We start from the raw sequence: 18,187 nt of genomic DNA, 5'->3' as shown, positions 1-18,187 counted from the left end.
TGACTAGTACCAAGTGGGCATATAGAAATGAGTTAGATGAAAATGGTGAAGTCACAAAGAATAAGAAAAGATTATTTTGTAAAGGATATGCACAAGAAGAAGGGATTGATTGTGGAGAAATATTTGCCCATGTTGCAAGACTAGAAGGAGTAAGAACTTTGCTTGCATACTCTGCACACAAAGGTTTCAAATTTTATCAAATGGATGTTAAGTCTGCATTTCTAAATGGTATATTGGAGGAAGAGGTTTATGTAGAATAGCAAGAAGGATTTTTTGATGTTGACAGCAAAAACATGGTATGTAGACTACACAAAGCTCTATATGTATTGAAGCAATCACCAAGAGCATGGAATTAAAGGCTTCATAATTATCTTGTGAAGATTGGATTGAAAGGACTGACAATAACAACAATTTGTACTTGAAGATAGAGAAAGGCGAAGGTATTTTGTTATCTAAATTTTTTGTTGATGATATCATATTTGGAGGTCAAGATACTTTATGTAATGCTTTTGCAAATGAAATGAAGAAATAATTTGAGATGTCTATGTTTGGAGAGATCAAGTTCTTTGTGGGTTTTCAAGTACATCAAATGAAATATGGTATATACATCACGTAGTCAAAATATGTTAATGAGATATTGAGAACTTTTGGATTGGAGGATTTCAAGCTAGTAAGCACACCTGTGGTGATAGGACATAAATTGTCAAAAAATGATGATTTAGCTGAGCTGAATCAAACATTAGATAGGTCTACAATTGGCAAATTATAATATGTAGTACACAGAAAACCTGATATTACATTATCTATAGGGATAGTTACAAGATTCTCTACTAATCCCAAGGAGAATCATTTGATGGTCATTAAGAGAATAATGAGATATTTGAAAGGAACAGAGGACTGTGGTCTATACTACAAGAAAAATGAAAAATTTGAATTGAGAGCCTACACTAATGTTGATTGGGTTGGAAATATTGATGACAGAAAGAGAACCAGTGGAGAAGTATTTTTCTTATGCAAAAGGCTGGTTACATGGACAAGCAAGAAACAAAACTACATTTCCCAATCTACTGCTGAAGTTGAAGATGTTGTTATTGCAATAAATTATACAAACATTGTATGGATTAAATAGCTACTCAAAGGTATTAAGAAGGAAATCACTGAACCTGTGATACTTTATTGTGATAATACAAGTGTTATAAATATATCAAAGAATCATGTGATGCATACAAAGACTAAGCACATTGCAATCAAGGATCATTACTTGAGAGAATTAGTTCAAGATAAAGAGGTGAAGATGGAATATGTTAACACAAAAGTGCAAATAGTTGATATCTTCACAAAAGCATTACTTAAGGATGTTCATGAGTATCTAAGCAATAAAGTAGGGGTGATAACCCTATCAAAGGTTATCTAAGAAGCATGAGGATTTCCCGGCATCAAACAAGTTGATTAACATATGTTACCATTGATGTATTGGATCTTACTTTAGAAGCTGCCTAAAGTAATCAAAGAGTTGGAGCTACAAATCAGTCACAAGCAAGGTGAATGAGGGAGAAACTAAAAATATTCATATCTACATATGAAGATGACTAATTCTTTGGCATTGTTGTCAAAGAGGGAGAAAGTGTACTGAGTTCAAGAAATCATAAAAGAAGAAAGACATAAAGAGGGAGAAATCCAGATATAGAAGATTTAGAACTATGGAATATCTACTCAGAGGGAGAAAGTGTACCTATTGATTACATCTACCTAGTAAGAGGGAGATAATGTTGAGGGAGATATAAGAAGTAATCTAGAGGGAGTCATAAGGATTAGTTGATTGATTGTCTTTTGATCATAACAGAATTTTGTAACCTATTTAGAAGATGGAAGTTACTGATAGAGGGAGAGATTTCAATACAAGGAATTATTTTCTTTTTGGTATTTTTTTGGTCATACTGATTAAGTCTAGTCAATTTGGTTTTTCATCAATTCTAAAGAGGGAGATTTCTGAAAACAGATTGATACAAGTATGATAAATGTGTTTCAATCATTGTTTTGTCACTAATGTCAAACCTGCTACTTGTTGGTAAGACAATTTCTTATATGATTTAAGTACTATCATTTGTTTGATTGATGAAGAGGATTTTATCAAATGAGGTAACAATAACACCTAGAGGAAAGGTTGAGTTATGATATGAAAAATAGTACAAGAAATGGTTAAGATAGTGATATTATAGTGCATTGATAATCTACTTAATGTTGCAAAGGTTGGTTACACTGATTAAGTTTAGAAGAACAAGTTAAATGAATTTTGTCTGCCAAGCTTAAAATTCTACACAGTAGGTTTTGAGCAAAGTTAGTGCAAGTCGAGTAGAAAATTAGTTGGAGCCTAGCAAAGTCAATTTTAGTGTAAGTCAAGTGAAACAGTGTAAGTTGAGTAAAGTTTAGTTGATGTCGAGCACTAGTAAACTTTAGTTCGTGCTGAGTGATTTGATAGAGGATGTTGAGAAATGCAATATGTGTCAAGCATCAGAAGCTAGTTAATGTCGAGTGTCAGCATTATTAGAAAGATCAAGAATTCAATGAATATGAGCTGACAAGTTTGATTACTTGAATTGTGTGAATCGTGTGGAAGATAAGATTGATGAGTTGGTAGAAAAAAATTCATGATGAACCATTTTAAGGTGAATTCAAAGTGGATTGAAGGAGAAGGTTCTAGAAGGGAATGAAATGAAATAAGGGGTAGATTCATTGAATCCTGCCTAATCTTACCTAACCATAAAATGGATGATGGAGAATGAACAACAAAAGATCTTAACTCTCTAGATGGCTAGTCAGAAGAAAAGGTTGTCATGTGTGAGAACCTAAGGAAGACAAGGAGTCTAGGGTATTACTTTATTTAGTGACCTAAGTGAAGAGACTGCATTGGCAAGAAAAGCAAGAAGGCTTAAGGGTATGGATGCTTGAAGGGTGAAAAAGCTATAAGAAAGAAGTGGGTGAAAGCCAAGAAAAATAGAGGATTGAAATAGAGATATGTAAGCTACAAGTGTGATGTAAGTTATCATATCAATCCTTACTGTTACTCTCTAATCATTGTATAAGTCTAGGGTAAATCCTTTGGATTAAGGTTGACCTAATAGTCATTTGTAAATCATTTAACCGAGTGACATTTCAAGTGAATGATCTAAAGTCCTCTAACGAGCCTTACTCCTAATAGGGTGATTGAAATCCTTCAACCAGGTTACATTTAATAGTGTGCATTGTAACCTTTAATAGGGTTGGCCTTTCAAAGGGCATCAGTTCAAAAGAGTGAGAATGAGTAGCATGTTACTAGTGGTTTTTTCCAAATTAGGTTTCCACGGTAAATGATTCTGTCAAATGTGTTATTGAATCTGTTATGTTTCATGTTTACATTTTTGCAAAGATATATATATATATTTATATATATATATATATAATATATTATATATATATATATATATATATATATATATATATATATATATATATATATATATATATATATATACATGTCTCTATGGTTATATATATTAATTAATCATTAATTATAACATATCTAAATTATATATATATATATATATATATATATATATATATATATATATATATATATATATATATATATATATATATATATATATATATATATATATATATATATATATATATATATATATATATATATATATGAGTATGTCTAATTAATGATTACCAATAACCATAAAAGGATTAACTCTAGGATAGTTCAATCTAATAGAAGCTACAAGTTAACACTCCCTCTTAGCTCAGGAGGATTGTTATAGAATACATTATCACGATAATCTTAGACTGTCATATTAAAGACATCAATATATATATATATATATATATATGTATATATATGTATATATATGTATATACATATATACATATATACATATATATACATATATACATATATATACATATATATACATATATATATATATATATATATATATATATGTATATATATGTATATATATGTATATATGTATATATGTATATATGTATATACATATATATACATATATATATATATATATATATATATATATATATATATATATATATATATATATATATATATATATATCACACTAGATGTTATTCTTTGATAATATAAGTTTCAACAAGAATTCTTAATCATAGTTGTGATCTTTTTTTCTTTTTTTCTTCTTTTTTTTGTTTATATATATATATATATATATCACACTAGATGTTATTCTTTGATAATATAAGTTTCAACAAGAATTCTTAATCATAGTTGTGATCTTTTTTTCTTTTTTTCTTCTTTTTTTTGTTTATAGTAGACATCACTTAATGGAATGTGTCAATTTAAACATGCCAACAACATTTGATTCTAACAATGATATGTATATCAATTGTTTTCTACCACAACTATGACTTAGATACAATCAAAGCTATCTCAACACTCCTTGTTAAGAGATGATTTAAGTAATACCTTTTGAATCTAAGTCTTTCATGACTTTGAACACAATTTAGGACAACAAATTAACATAGTCTTGTCATGATAATAAACTTAGATATTATGATATCCAACTTAGTTTGAGACAACACTTAATGAATTAATTATGATATATCATACAAAGGGTTAGTAAGAGTAAGAATCATGACTCTTCATGAATATGGCCACATAGATCATGTATATTCTTTACCCACTAACTAATAGATTAGTTTATTTAACATATCCTTAATTAGATCATCTTTTAACAAGATTGATCCATACAAATACACAATGAGTTCTATTAAAGGCTAAACAAGAACAATTTTAAGGAGAGTGATCTGCATTAATATTACAATCAAGATAATAGTATGATTGTAATACTAATGTAGAGCATTACATCCAAACTAATTTAATCATGTCTAAGCATATACCTCATCAAACATTAAAACTGATTGAAACTACATTCAACACTCCCTCTTTAGCAATGAAGGTTTGAAACATCTTTATGCTACTAGGTATGAGTACCACTCAAATGTGGCTGATAGAATATCGACCAATAGTTTCAATATACAAAATTGCTAACATCCTTAATACTCCCTCTTAACTAGGGAAGATTGATATATAACACATTATTCTCTTGAGTATATGAAGAGATATGATCTTAGAATGACATATTAAGAATATCAATATAAATCCATCAACACACATATGTATATATCAACATATTTAACATATGGAATTTAATTCAATTCACTATGAGGCTAAATTCCTCAACTCTCCCTCTTTAGCAAAGAGGGAATTTAAAGAAGTATAACACAAGGTTATACACCACTTAAAATGTGGTCAAATTATAGTGTGCGATAAAATCTGGCCCAAAGAACCATAATAGATTTTTCATGGTGTCTGGCAAAATCTGGCCTGAAGAACCATGATGGTTATCAATGTGTCTAAAAAAATCTAGCCCGAAGAACAATGACACCAATTTACCTTCAACACATTTACAGGAGGTTCATCCAATCTGAATAACCAATTTACCTTCAACACATTTGAAGGAGGGTCATCTATTGATAAGATCATCACCTTACAATAGATACCTTAAAAGATATGTCAATGAAAGATTGTCACCTTCCATGACATATACACACCAACTAAATGATGCAAGTGCACCTCCATATCAACTAAATGATATAACTCATCCTTGTGATAAGTGCACCAGTATCACTCTTAAGATACATATCACAAGGTCACATGGCATTAAGTCATGGAGCATTTTCTACAAGAGTAGATTTATCACTGTATGCATATAATCATCAACCATTTGATATTAGTCAATAAGCGCATAAAAAACAAAAAAACATTAATCATATCAAGTTTACCTCTAAAGTGATATGATCTACTCCCTCTGAATCTAATAATAATCTTTTCAACCTTTAGGTGATAAGTCAATACTTCCTCATGATGTACATAGATTAGGCCCATCAAAATCATGAAGACACGCCCATGTATTTCTAGACTCCCTCTGATTATAAATCTTTTGAGCTCCAACGTTGCCTTAGAAGAAATGTTAGACTCCCTCTTAATAAATACTCATAATCTCAATCATCATGGATATTTGTTTCAAGATCCTCATATTATCCAACTTGATCATCATAAGACTAATGAATTCTAGATCACAACTTCTTTGGAGCTACTTCATAAGATTGAGTTTGCACAATATTTGGTAGCATATGTAAAGTACCGACATTCTTTTCTTGCAAGAACATCCTCTATGAAGGAAAAAAAGAAAAAGTCAAAGCAAATTAACTCTTATAGTATGTATAAATTTATAACCAAGAAAGAGGGAGACTATAGTGAGTAGATAACTGTAATACTCAAGAGTAAGAATTACTTATCTTTCTATGACAATCCATAAACGTCAATTTCAAGTGGAAATTGGAACATTGTTTATTATATTTACCTCCCATAATGTGAAATTCCAACTCTTATATCATCGAACAATTTTACATACTCAATACCCAGAGTATGATCATGCAAGTTATTTAAGGAATTTTTCATTTTCTTATGATGTTCACAAAGTGTAGACCCATTAAAATCATTTTATTACTCATTACAACTTTTGAACTCCCTTTGAATATCATTAATAGAGCTCCTTATCCATGATTGCTTTTGAAGAATTGTCAAACTCCCTCTGAGTCTTGATATCATTCCTGCAATTACATTCTCAAAGGAAAAGATCAAGGTATATAGCTTGTAAGAAGTATAAAAAGAATGTTAACTAGGCTATTAGAATTTAACTCCTGCCGATTACTAATAACATAAATGATTGTAATATTTATTTTATAATTTTAATAATAGAAGTAAGAACACATAATACTTAACCTTTCATACTCCTATATTATTCTCACAATCATTATATCAAATATTAATTGTCATCAAATGTAATCATACATATAAAAATACACATATATTTTATATATGTATTTATATACTTGTTACATATATTCTCATTATTCAATACAAGGCATATTATATATTCATAAACTTTATAATATTTTGGAACCTCACATGAGTTTTATATATATATATATATATATATATATATATATATATATATATATATATATATATATATATATATATATATGTATGTATATATGTATATATATATATATATATATATATGTATGTATATATGTACATATATATGTAATATGTACATATATATATATATATATATATGTACATATGTACATATATATATATATATACATATGTACATATATATGTACATATGTACGTATATATGTACATATGTACATATATATACATATGTACATATATATATATATGTATATTCATTTACCTCACCTCAATAATATAGGAATGTTTTAAATGTAATTTTACCTTAACTTACCTTTAAATAACATACACGTGGATGCCTTTGTTTACATATATTCTAGTTGTTATTTTGTACTGGTGAGTCAAACCAATCATGACCTTTGACTTATTTTCCTCCATAATTTTCCATGAGTAAATAGCATTGCCATTGTATGCCTTATTAATTTACCCATGTAGGTCAGAATACTATTGAACTATTAGCTTGTGCTTGCTCTAGCTATATAACTCCTTTATCAGATCAAAGGCTCCAAATATTATACAACTTATTTATTTGAATGGGGTTTCACAAATGGATATGCCATGGTGATCCAACTAATACATCTATGTTCTATAATCTTGAGCTCCAATGGCCATGGGGAAATGATGCATATGAATAACCAGTGCCAGCGTAGTGTAGTTACAGTTGTAGAGCCTCAACTGCTACCTCCTCTCAAACATAGCTCGCTACATTATGGCCTTTCACTTGGGAAGAAGTGGGTAGAGCTTGCATTAACTTCTCCAAAGAATTATCATGCAGAGATGGAGGTGCAGGGCTCGTTTACGCTACTTCCTTGTGCAAAACAGATGTTGACATTACTCGCATTGCCTTGCCCATCTCTAAGTCTATTTGAAAATGGGAATTGATTCATGTTATTCTCTTCAACCAAGAATTCTCAATACTATCGTTTCTTACTACTGAACCGTATGCCCAACTAGACAATGGTTGTCTGGACTGTATTGTCGCTCCTTTCTATGTTCGTTTATCAATGCATGTAACAACTTATAAGTCCTCCTATGATCTTCTCCATGATTCCCACCAGACGTCTAGAATTTTTCCTTGTCATCTTTATTTCTTCCTGACTCGATGATATTGAATGTACACTATTCTACCTACTTAATATTCTATTCATTTGCATCGCGTATCTGTATCTTCCTTTTACTCTACTTGATGTGGAGGAGAGTGCTTCCATTGTCTTTGGTGCTTGTATTTATATCTATCGCGAAGAATATGCAATCTCTTCCCAACTAATCTCTAGCATTGTTTCATTGAAGGTTGGCCTTATCTCCCATATTATGTAAATGAAAGGCTCTTCCTCATTTCCTCACCCGCGTTTTCTTTGTATGGCCATGCCCTTTGTATCATCTACTCTCGTTAAAACAACTCTAGTGCTGTAGAGTAGATTCTTCTCTATTATAGGTTCAATTGTATGGATTTGTCAATCAATATGGCTTGGACATATGATTCACATCTTTGTATATTGCATCTGGACTCCCATATTGATTGTATTGTCATTACATTCTTGAAAGGTGGAATAAGTGTGTTGGCCTGTACTCGATGCTTTCCATCTCTTGAACATGCTAACAACCCTTTCGTATATTTTAGTTGTTGTGTATACATATCTCAGAGTTCCTGCTTTAGTTTGGCTCAATAATGTTAGTTCCTTGCGTTTGCATCACTAATATTCATTCATAGCTTCTATTCATTCCTAACCTCTAACACTGAAGCTCTTCACTTTACCAAGACTCTACAAGAATTTTCGATAATATTTAGAAGAGCCAACCTTATTCAAGGCGCTAAAACATTATTGACTTCCAATGTTTAACTTTAGAGGGGAGTTGATAATATATCAATCAAATTGCACGTCTCCAAACAAACTCAGACAATATCAAATACCCAAAAAACAATCAATCTGTGATGATCTTTTCTTAAAGACTATGATTTATCATTAGGCACAAGTAGTACAGTAAACATAATGTTATGCCCCAAATCTGGATTATAATTTTGTATGCCAATGTGGCCTTCCAAAACCCAATCAAGTGAACATACTGCACTTCTCATCAAACGATGAAAACATGAAAACTTGGCTTTGATGCTTGATGGTGACCATCTTGTCTTTTTATTTGTTGACTACTTTACATTTGTAGTCTGGCTCTGATACCATGTTAAATTTTAGGATCTTTGCAAATGTAATAATATTGTTGTAATTCTATGTGTTTCAATTGCAGATTTCCAAGATATATAAATATATCTTTAAGAGACGTCTTGTGAAGAGACATGTCTATATATATATATATGAGTATGTCTAATTAATGATTACCAGTAACCATAGAAGGATTAACTCTAGGATAGTTCAATCCGACAGAAACTACAACTTAACATATTTAATAGTAACCTACAAATTTAAGTGATCGCATAATCTAATGGATGCATCCATGATGAAATTTTTTTATGGGTTCACTAAGCTGTGAAAATTTTTAATTGTACATCTAGACCTTGGATAACTAATTCACCCCTCCTCTCAATTATTCTATAGAATTCCAAAAAATCCTTCCAAGCCAATTCGAACATAGCTGCAAACCAACACTAAATCGAACACAAACATTATTGTATACCCTAAAATAATGCATCCAATACCTAGAACATCGCCTCTAATCACTTTTGTAATGCATTTGCATCACGTAATAGTGCATCTAACTGATACAAAAACACATTTGACTAAACAAACAATGCATTTGAAGAATGAAGTAGTGCATCTACATATATAGCAATGCTTAGGCCCTATAGAACAGTGCCTGGCACACCATAAAATAGTGTACAAGCACTAAAATAGTGCATTTGAAGGTTTGTGTAGTGCATGTAAGAGAAATTTCAAAATAGAGGCTATCTACACACAAAATATCTATAAATGAACAATAGATTTGGATACCCTTTTCCTTCATTGACATTCAACAAAACTAAGGAATCTTGAAATTGACCGCCATCTTTAAAGGAAGCAATGTTCCAACCCGACATTGGGTCTCTTATCCAATAGCCATCATTATCTCAAACTTCGTACATCAAGTTAGAAATGAATGGAAACACACATTTGTCCCCTACCTGACTTCACAGAATTGATTCTTATCATCACCAACACCACCAATCACCTTTTTGAAACATGGCTTGATGTTCCAACATATTTTGGTCTAAAAATAATCCTCATACCATTGAAATGCAGAAGAACTAATGGAATCTCATCCATATCTCATGTCACTACATAAAACTAGTGTAGCTGCAAAACAAAAGGACCCTAAATGATTACCTATACAGTTAAGTGTCAAAATGGTGAAACGAACTATCAAATCTATGCTATCCCCAAATATCATTGAGCCTATTGCACTCAGTGACTGCTTATCAACCACCATTGCCAATGAATCACCCTTGTTCAAATAGTAGAACTCAAAACCCTCCAACAAAATGGCTTCATCTCACATATGAGATAAAAATAGCCTTGAAATTAAGATTGAGGATTTCCAACAAAATCCTGAACTCATTGACATAATGGACAAGATACTCGAATGACATAAAGAACATTACTTTCTATCATTGGCACAAAAGGTACGAAATTACCATCTGACTTCGATATATCAAACCTTAAGAGGGACGAAGAAGAATCACCCCTAGAGGTTGTCACCCAAAAGCTTCAAGACCCACAATTAGAAATGGAGAGAATGAAATGGGGAAAAGTCCAACCAGCTGAATTTAGCCTTGAAAAGGTATGTCCTCTCTCATTTGATAGAAGAATTACCTTGACACATTTTCCACAGAACATGTAGATACCAAAATATGATAAGTACTTTGGCATATTAGATCCTCAAGAGCATCTCTGATAATTCTACACTTTAAGTATGGAATTTGTTCATGACATGACCTACTTATGTGGCTATTTCCTAGGAGTTTGAGAGGGCAAGCCATGGAGTGGTTCTCCAAACTCCCCTCCAATATCAAGTCATTCAACCAACTAGCTTTAGTTTTCATCGCACAATACTTGTACAACATTGAAAGGGAGGTTACCATGATTGATTTATGCAATACAAAACAACTCCTCAAAGAGTCCAAGGTATTTTTATAGAGATGGAGATATACCTTTTCCAAGTATCATCAGGACATTTTGGATAAAGAAAAGACAGATATCTTCATCAATAGCCTATCTAAACCCATGCATTAATAGCTATTGCAACTATAAGGTCCAAAAGACTTTAAAACCACTTTAGAAAATGCTACTAAGTGGAAGAAATCATGTTAAGCAATGACATCATTAAGCTATCGAAAGATGACAAAGGTTTCTTAAACAACTCCTCACAACGACACAACTCCTCTGACTGGTCAAATGACAAAAAAAATTATTGTGGAGGAACAATAATTAAAACATAGTAAATGACGAGATGGTAGAGGCCAATCATGTTAAACCACACCCTCCCCCCTATCCAAATCAACTGTATCCAACTGTCAATAACACCAACACACATACTCACCAAAACCCACCAAAACAAGATGACATTCGTTCTTTCTACTAACAAAATATAGCTACTCCTTCAATGCGGAATAATCCCCATCAACAAGTAACATACAACCAAGCTCCTTCCCCAAGAGGATACAAGTCCACCAACATACCCAAGGTATACACACCCATAGGTGAAACATACTAAAGAGCTCTACAGATGCTCTTAGTGGATGAACTTATTGTATTACCAGAAGCTAAACCATACAAACCACAAGTCAAACCATCATGGTGGAATGAAAAACATTTATGTTCTTATCATCAAAATCGAGGACACCTCACTAATTGATAATGGAACTATTGAAGTAAACAACCTTCACAATAATGAGGATCACACGGCCTTCAAAATTCCTTTCATGAATCATGAGAAAGGTAAGTCTTCCAAAAGTAACCAACCCACATCCTCTAATGACAAAGTCAACTACGCTCATAATTATGATAACACAATTAACATGATCTCAAGATTTTATGGCATTGTCAATATCATCGTGTTCAAAGACAAAAATAAGAAATAAGCCTTGAACGTCATCACCCAAGGTCAAGCCTCTAAAGTGGTTATGCTAAGGAAAACCACTAGTTTAGACCAAACCACACTTCCACCATGATCAAATATAGTCTAGTTAACCAATTATTGAAAAATCTTGCCCATATTTCCATCTTCAAACTACTGCAGATATCCCTGGAGCACAAGGAGATACTCACCAAAGCTTTAGTGCCCAATGACCTAGATCTTGTTCTAAACATGGGGGTTCCTCTTCCTCCACCTTGGCATGGGTACCAAAAGAGAAAGATATCAATAATCAAAAAGATGTTGATACAAAAAAATGTGAATCTATCCTTCCCTAATTTACACCATATGAGAGAATTGTCCACAAATGCCACTAATAATGACGACAGTGACGATTCCACCAAGTGGGAATTTGACTCGTTATCTGAAGAATCTGTTCAAGATAAAGAATGTGAATTTGATCACATTCCAACACCCAACAATTCCATAGCACAAGGATCAACTTCTCATCTAGGCCTCACTTCACCACAAATAGTCAACACACATCAAAATGGCTTAAAAGATGACGTAGAACAAACATCTAACATCACATTACATGAGGACGATGAACACCTAATGATGGGTTCCAATTTTAGACCTTATTTTCATATTTGTTTCCACTAGAGGTTGAAGATGAGTATTATGAGCAACTTGAAAACTCTAGTTTCCTTGACAATTTAGAAGAAGTGCACATTATATACTTGACAGATACAATGTATGAGTCACCAAAAGAGGTTATGTCTTTAAGATAAGTCAAACCATATCCATATCCTAAACCATTATCCTTAATCCATCCTGAGCTTATTGATTGGGATACAACCGAGTCTCATTACATTTCCAACTTTGACACTAACCACGAGATTTGTGTATACCTTAATGTAGTTGAACCATCTTCGAAACTAGGACCAAAGGAAACATCTATGGATGGGTCTAGTATCAATCATCTTAGTCATATGAATAGAGGTCTAACACTTCACATGTCCAACAACCCAAACCACATTGTGGAAGATCTAGATTAAAAAATAGAAACAAATAGAAGTGACATATCTGATGGTGAAAACTCAATTGTGGCACCTGAAGATGAGATTATTGATCCTCTACCTGAATATTTAGAAGAGAGATCATCAATCCTAATTGAGCCCATAAAGAAAGTTAATATTGGAACAAAGCAAGAAACTAGAATCATCCACTTGGCATAGTCATTAACTCCAAAGGAAAGAAGTGAATTTATTTGCTTCTTAAAAGATAGATAGATTAATTTCACATGGTCTTATGCTGACATGCCAAGGTTAGATCCTAATATAATCCTTCATCATCTCAACATTGTTCCATATGCCAAGGTCATCAAATAGAAACTCATAAAGATGCATCCACAGAACATTGTTGATCAAAACATAGTTAGAAAAGTTACTTCAAACCAACTTCATTAGGTCATTGGACTACGCTTCATGGATCTCAAACATTGTGCCCATTTCTAAGAAAGATAGTAGCATACATATCTACATTGACTTTTGGGATGTCAAAAAAGCATGTTCCAAAGATGATTGTTTGTTACCTAGCATTAACACCATTGTAAACTTAACAACAAGACATTCTATGTTCTCCCTCATGGATGGTTTTTCAGGAAATAACCAAATCATAGTAGCACCTGAGGATCAAGAGAGTAAAATGTTCACTTGTGCATGGGGAACATTTTGTTAGAATGCCATGCCCTTTGGCCTTAAAAATGGAGGAGCTACCTATTAGTGGGCTATGACTACTATATTCCATGACATGATAAATACCTTAATGGAGGAATATGTATATGACCTTTTGGAAAAATCTCATACTCATGAAGACCATCTATCGATCTTAGATAAGATATTCACACACCTAGAATCCTTCAAAGTTAGACTAGATCCTAAGAAATGTGCTTTTGGCATACAATCTGGAAAGCTCCTAGGTTATATTGTCACTGCAAAAGGGATAGAACTTGATCCTAAAAAGGTCCAAGCTATTCTTAACATGAAACCTCCCAAGAACCTAAGCTAGTTATGGTCCCTCCAAGAGAGACTTCAACCAGTTCATAGATTCATATCTTAGCTAGCCAAGAAGTGTGTACCTTTCACACATCTCCTTCACAAAGATATAGTCTTTAAGTGGGATACTCAATGTCAAGCAGTCTTTGACCTTCTCAAGGACTACCTAATGAATCCACATGTTTTGGTGCCTCTCATGTTGCACAAAACCTTATTCCTCTATATATCTCTAGTGGAAAAACCAATAGGAGCCCTCTTGGTGCAAGAGAATGACCAAGGAAAGAAATGAGCCATCTACTACATCAATCGAACCTTGGTCAACTATGAGTTAAACTACACTTTCATTGAAAAGGCTTGTTTGGCAATAGTTTTTGCTTCTAAAAGACTACATCACTATCTTCTGACTCACAAAGTAAAACTCGTAGTCAAAATAGACCCACTCAAGTATCTTTTGAGTAAAACAAAATTAATAGGAAGGCTAGCTAAATGGGTAATGATCCTGAGTGAGTTTGACATTAAGTACATTGATAGAAAAGCCCTAAAGGGACAAGCAATTGCAGACCAGTTAGTAGATGCACCTCAAGAAATCTTCAATCCCATCCTAGCTAATTTTCTAGATACATAGATCCTCCAAACAAAGGCAATCAAATGGAAGTTCTACTTCAATGGTTCATACACACATCATGGCTTAGGTTTCGGCATTCTATTCATTGCACCTTTAGGTGTGACCATACCAAAGTCATACAAACTATTGTTTCCATGCATAAATAATATGGTACAATATGATGCTTTAGTTCTTGGTCTTAAATTAGCCTTAGAATGGAAGTTGATAGCAATAAAGGTCTACGGAAATTCCCAACTAGTCATCAATTAGGTGAATGACATGTATCAAACCAAGGATGAAAAATTGCTACCTTATAAACACTTGGTTGATACTCTCAAGGCTTGCTTTGTTCAGATCACATTTGAGCAGATTCCAAGAGACAAGAATAGGGCAGCTGATGCTATGGCTAATTTGGCCTCTCTACTCCAGTTACCAGATCAACAAGACAAATATGAGTTCTTAGTAAAGGAGGTGATTCAACCTGCATTTACTCAACTAGAATCCCACATCGCTTTCCTTTTAGACACTCCTGACTACCCTTGGTATGTTCCATTTCTGCCTACTTATGTGATAACATTATGCCTTCTAACTTATCTCAAAACCAAAGATAAAACTTTATCTGACAAACCTCGTGTTACACATTGGTGGTTAATACATTGTATATGAAAGGTATAGATGGCACTTTATTTAGATGTCTAGAAATTGATGAGGCTAAGATTTATCTTCAAGAGGTTCATGCTAGTATTTGTGGGTCACATTCCAATGGTTTCACCCTAGCCAAAAAAACTCCTCATAATGGGATATTTCTTGCCCACCATGGAAAAGGATTCTATCAACTATATCAAGACTTGTAAGAAGTGTTAGATCCATGATAATCTCATTCAAACCCCAGTCCAAGAACTTAAACCATTAGCCACACCATGGCCCTTTTATTAGTGAGGAATGACTTTATTGGTGCAATCCACCCACCTTCCTTTGACAGACACAAATGGATTATTACAACAACTGAATATTTCACAAAATTGGTTGAAGCAGCACCACTCATAGACTCCACTGGTAAAAAAATCTCCTCATCTATCCTAAATCATATCATTTTTTCAGTTTGACATACCTCATGCCATCTTAATGGATAATGCCTTGTACTTCAAAAATCAAATAGTTGACAAGTTATGTGAAAAGTTTCACATCATCCATCCTTCATTGTCAATTTACTATCCCTAGGGAAATGGCTAAGTAGAGGCCACCAATAAAAACATCATTAAAATTCTCAAAAGAAATGTCAATAACACTGGTAGAGATTGGCATTTACAGTTAAACCCTTCCCTATGGGCATATAGAACAAGTGTTCAAATGCCTATGAATGCAACACCTTTCTCTTTGGTCTACGACAATGAAGTAATTCTCCCTTTAGAGGTTGAAATCTTGTCTTTGGGAGTCCACCTCCATGATGTCATGTTAGATGAGGACTATAGAGTGGTCCGGTTAGACCAACTAGAATTCCTAGAAGAATATCAATGCACATCACATGATCTTAAAGTTTATCAAAACAAACTGTCTAGACACTACAACAATAAGGTGAAGCCTCACATTTTCCAAAATGGAGATTTAGTTCTCTGAGAAATCTCCAAACATTAGGCAACATGAGAAAAGAAAGGAAAGTGGGAGCCCAATTGGATTGGCCCTTATATCATTACAGAATCTTTTGGGACAGGAATTTACAAACTTTCCAATTGTGATGGAAAGGAACTAGCGGTACCCATTAACAACATCCACCTCAAATGATTCTATGTCTAAAGCATTGAAGAACTACCTCATATCTAAATAAATAAATAAAACATCAAAAAAAAGAAAAGAAAATAGAAGAAGAATAAGTTGGAATAAAAGGGTTGAGAGATACCACCTATGGTAGATAAGGAGTGAGAGATAACACCTTTGGACTTCCCTAAACAACACAAGTCCTACCATGTGAAAATACAATAGGACATGGCTAAAAAAACACTCTCTAAGCCAAATATTGCTTGTTTTTGGCCTTTTCATTTTCATATCTCCACATTACCTAGCACACTTGAGTTGATTTTACACCTACCCAATTAAGAAACACTTGTGAGTTATAGTTTAGTGGTTTCTTGGCATTAGAAATAGTTCACAGTGGCAAAAACCAAAAAAACAACAACAAGGGGATGACGAGAAACTCAAAGGAAACATGGAGTCTAATTATGTTCTAAGATATCATAGGCATCAATTACAAGAAAATCGATGCACATCTCAAATATCTGCCGCCACCAATATTTCCCAACATCCATTTTAACCTTCATAAATTCTAATTGTATTTCCAAAAATCCTTTTTCACCTCCATTATTCCAAATATAGCTCTTTGAGCTCCCTTTTATCCTTCACAACCCTTTTTTGGTCTCCTTAGCTCTTTATGTGCTCCAAAATGGCCATGGTGATCTCCATATTCCAAAAAATCTCACTTCCATCCTCCTTTTTCTACCAACAGAGAAAAAACCATCAAAAATAATTTAAAAAGATCAAAAAATCATAACAAATATATATATAAAATCATCGAAAATAGTGAAAAATCAACAAACACAGTCACGACAAAATCAAACGAGCGATCACAAACATGTCATAAATATTGTCTTCAATTTGACATAATTTATTTTTGTATTTTTCATTCCAATGATCCATTGATTTCATGGTGTGTTGATGTCTATCTAATATTATTGCTCCTTTGGGACAGGTTTGCATACCTTAGCCAATTTTATACTAAATAAATGGTGAGGCCCCCTACATTGAAAAATATTTAAAATATTTTATGGAATACGTCTTTCCCTATTACTTGCAGCAAATAAAATAAATGGGTGCATCAAGTAATTAAGAAGTAGCGTTGTTATGTCTTGAAACATATCTTAGGGCTTTGGAAAATCTGGCACAACACGGATCACTAAGGCATTCTTGCCTCTGTCTCTCTCACAACAATATCAAATGAGTTTTCCAACTTTATTTACATTGCAGAGACCACGATTGATCCAAGACCCTTCAACAAATATATCAATGTTATCCCGAAAGGTCCTTATGCTCTCATGGCTCATCTTTACAATTTAAGGACACATTGGTAATCCATACACCATTTGGATTGCCATAGATATATGCCACACTCTTTCATCGCCACTCAATAGTGGCATAGAATAAGTAAACATGCATTTGAGAGACTGCAAAGGCCTCGTCCATCTTTTTAGGCCTCTAAAAGACTTTTTCAAGGTTGCTAAGTGCCTTTTTAGGCTCAAATGCCTTTTTGCACAGCCCCTTTAGCACCTTTTTAGGCCTAAG

This window comes from Cupressus sempervirens, chromosome 10, assembly GCF_028749045.1.
Source record: "Cupressus sempervirens isolate cs-2001-9-10 chromosome 10, ASM2874904v1, whole genome shotgun sequence".
In the NCBI taxonomy this organism is placed as follows: Eukaryota; Viridiplantae; Streptophyta; class Pinopsida; order Cupressales; family Cupressaceae; genus Cupressus; species Cupressus sempervirens.
Note: the sequence above shows the minus strand (reverse complement) of the source record.